Below are 4,357 nucleotides of genomic sequence, written 5' to 3' on the forward strand. Positions count from 1 at the left end.
AATTAAAACTTATATAAGAATTAAAATTAAATACACGATAAAGACATAAGAAATATAATAGAACAAAATATATCGAAATAATGTACTCCAGCATAAAAGCTGCCCTAATACCTCTGCAAATGGGACACATGTGCACAAAGCTGTCATTTCAATTGAAATCATTTTACAGCCTACATAACAGACAGGGTATCTCTAGGGTCAGGCGTCTATTACTATTTACACCGCATCCCTATTGTAGCCAAAAACACTTGCATAAAATATTTCCTGCAAGCTGCCACGGATAAAATAAATGCAAATATACCCTGCAGCTGAACGGCGAACACTAGAAAATCACTAATATGCGCATAAATTTAAAAAAAAATAAATTTAAAAAAAATTGTTCGGCAGTACCGAGCAGGACACGCATGTGTTGGCTTTGCCAGAAAATTTGCATAATTGGAGGCTGTTGGCGAGCAATGAATGCTTTAACTTTCTAGACGCTGGTGCATTTATGCACATAGTGAAACAACTGAATTTTCAATTCATATCAATCAAAATGTTACTCATACGCAGTGGAGGCTGTGCGTAAACGTGTACTATATGCAGAGTGTTTATACAAAAAACATTGGGACAAGCAAGAGAATGCATTTTTAATAATAAAAAGCCAAAATAAAACTCAATCAAAGCAATATAACAGCGCCAAGCAAAAAAAGCGTCGGCTACCCAAACAAACCAAACACGCAAAATGCAAATTCCAAAAATAAACCATTTTTCTGCTTCCATAAAGTTTCACTTTTTTTTTTTTTTTTTCAAGAAAACTCTTCAGTAAACAGCTTATACAGTCACTGGCGGCGTTTGGGGGTCGCAGTAAGCTGAAGAGATATTCAATTTAGCGAGTAAACACCAGGTAAATTAAAAATGTATACAAATTGCACAAACGAAAAAAAAATACCAAAACGAACAAGAAATGGGAAAAGGCACAAAATAAAGTAAATTTTCTTCTTTGTCCATAAACAAGGTCAGTCAAGTTTATTATATATGCAGCGCCCCAATGGACAACGTGGGAATACCTTTTACCCAGGTACCTTGGTGGCTCTGAAGCGTTCAAGCGGCTAAAATGAGCTTCTCGTTACAAATACGCAAAGCTTGTTGTTGTAGCATTTCTTCTTCTCTCATAGCGGCCCACAAATTGCTTACGTGTCCACAGGTGTTTTATACAAACAGAAAAGTTAATTAAATCGCTGCAAGTCGCAAGCTAAACAAATTTTTACTTATTAAGTTCCATTTGCTGTTTTGCTTTCTCTTTTTTTCTTTGTTTTCGCTTTTAGTTTTGCTATGTGCTCTGCCATTCAGCTTCATTTAAAAGACAGCTAATGTGCACAATTGGAATTTAAAAGCAAATAATGAGCTACTTTCGGTTGTAGGTAATTGTTTTTCTTTGTTTTCACTTTTGCTTCGTTTTCACCATTAAGGCCACGCGGTCACTTGAAAACTGCTTGCCTATGTCTCTGCAAAGGGTATGAAATGAGCACAATTTTTATCTTTCCCCACTGTTTAGTGAAGGCGTAAGAGACATCTACTTCTCTTTTATTTATTGAGGCTTGGTATGTTAACTCTGAAGCAAGCTTTGTAAACCGACTGAGAATGCTTTGGACTTCTCAGTGTGTTTAGATGCTTGAATATCTTTTTGTAAACTTGAAGCTGCAATACTTGATACTTTTTGCTGGAAGACTATTTCTTGTTCTTAACTTTTGTTCATACAATTCAATCCAGGCTTTGATTAAAAAATACACTCGATGGACACCTCTGTGTAAAAACAATTTGTACATATACAGGGAATGAGTGAGTTCTAATACCAAGCAGATTAAAACAAAAAAAATTTTAATTTCGGTAGCAACGAAACCGTAATCACTTCACAAATACGACAGATTCCTTAAAGGGTTGTGCTCGGGTAAAAAAACAGCCTTTTCATCAAACTAAAAACAGAAATAAATTAAAATTTCTGTGAAAATTTCGCGAAACTTTTTTTCAAATAATTGTTATCGAAAAAAGCAATCATTCGTCGAAATCTTTAAAAATTGCAAATACTCGTTTAAACATTCATGAATTTCATTCTCGAGAAATCTTGCCAATCAACTGCAAAAGCAATTGCAACAAATTGACGTACTGGGCTCAAATCCAACATGCTGCAAAGAAGTCAGCCAATATAACCATGGCGCTATCAAGACTTATGGCAAACACCGGAGGCCCACTTGCAAGTAAAAGGAAACTGCTCATGGACACAACACAGTCAGTGCTACTATACGGTAGCGAAATATGGGCCGATACATTAAATATAGAACATAGACGAAAAGTGCTCGCCAAAGTGCAGAGAACAGCAGCCCTGAGAGTCGCCTCGGCGTACCGCACTGTATCCAAACCCGCAGTGCTAGTGATTAGCGGGGTCATCCCAATAGACCTCCTCGCAAATGAGAGAAGACAACTTTGGCTATGGAAGAAAGACGGAATAGAAATACACATGGCCACAAGACAACAGGCGAGGATGCAAACTCTTGAACTCTGGCAAGATCGGTGGATAAGGGAGAGCAAAGGAAGATGGACCGGCAAGCTGATTAAAGAAATAGAGAAGTGGCACAGTAGAAAACACGGCAAGGTAAATTACTACATAACACAGATGCTGTCCGGTCACGGGTATTTCCGAAAATACCTATACAACATGGGAAAAGCAGAAAGCCCAGCATGTATTTACGGAGACGATGCAAACCATACCTTTTTCAAGTGTCACCGATGGAAAGAAGCCCGAAGAACTGTAGAAAACAAGCTCGGAGAACTAAGAGCGGAAAATCTTTTAGAAAAAATGATATCCAGCAGCGAAAACTGGGAAATAATTTCCTCGTACGTGGAACATGTTCTACGCACAAAAAAAAGAGACATGGAAGCGGACTCCCAATAGAAGCCGAGCCAAATAGCTTGACGCTGGCTACAAAATCGTAGGCATCCCTGGACGCAGGGAGARTAGAAATTGACCTGTAATGGGTCCATCTTGGAAACCTTRYCCTGAAGTAATGCGAAAGMGGTCCCGGGGTAGGGAAAAATTCCATGATAGAAGGGGGGAGTGTTTTAGTGGGTACACCACTCACGTAGGATGACGATCCCTATATGGTGCGAAGGCATTTTAAACCCTCCTTACGGCCTAAAAAAAAAAAAACTGCAAAAGCACAGTTTCGAGAAGAACGAGTTTAAAGACGGCGCACTTAACCAGCTAGCATCGAGCGCACAATTCTCATGACTGTATCTAAAAAACTATTAGTAGGATCAACTGGAAAATTTAAGACAATATACAATGAAAAGGAGTTCTAGAATTTAATAAAATAATAAAAAAAATTAAATTTTTCGAAACCCGTAAGCCCTCTTAAAGAACTTGATTTTGACTTTTAAGTTTGTATTGCAGCTATATGTTATAGTGTTCCCATGTGATCAATTTCTTTGGATATTGTATAATTTCCTTAAATAATGATCCAAGCCTAATCTGTTGCATACATCTCGTCTAATGAAAAAAATTTCCATAAAAGCACATAATTTCGTTCGTTCAGTTAGTCTGACAGCTATAACAAATAGTCCGATATTTGCGAAAGCTAATTTTAAGAAGATTATTGACGAACTTTCTAAAGTAACTTGGCCAGATTACAGTGGCAATATTGAATTTAGTGCTTCCCACTTTAATGAAACTATTTTAAACTTATACAATTATGGCCCAAATATGATTCCCTCATGCTTTCTTAAGAAATGTGCCAAATATATATACCAACCCCTAACAAAACTATTTAATTCATCTCTTACGCAAGGCTTGTTTCCATCCATATGGAAAAAGTCATTTATAATTCCTTTGCATAAGAGTGGATTTAGGTCATCTATTGAGAACTAAAGGGGAATAGCAAGTTGTCTGCAATGCCTAAACTTTTTGAAGCAATTATAACAGACGACATAGCCTTCCGTATCTCTCCCCTAATTTCTTATTCTCAGCACGGTTTTCGTAAAGGGAAATTTACAATAACGAACTTGCTTGTATTTGTATCACATGTATCAACGGGCTTTAGGGAGAATAAGAACACTCATATTATATACACAGATTTTAGTAAAGCTTTTGATAAAGTAAACCATTCAATYCTTTTGAATAAACTTGATCTTCTTGGTTTTCAACCAATATTTCTAAAATGGGTTGCTTCTTATCTTGGTAATATAATTCAACAAGTCATATTTAACGATACTTTTTCTGACATAATCAATGTTCTTCAGGCGGTCCTCAAGGTAGCCATCTTGGCCCCATTCTGTTCTTGTTATATATTAATGACATATCATCTGTTGTTAAGTTTTCAAA

Source organism: Bactrocera latifrons, unplaced genomic scaffold (genome assembly GCF_001853355.1).
Source record: "Bactrocera latifrons isolate USDA-ARS-PBARC rearing strain unplaced genomic scaffold, ASM185335v1 scaffold_75, whole genome shotgun sequence".
Taxonomy (NCBI): domain Eukaryota; kingdom Metazoa; phylum Arthropoda; class Insecta; order Diptera; family Tephritidae; genus Bactrocera; species Bactrocera latifrons.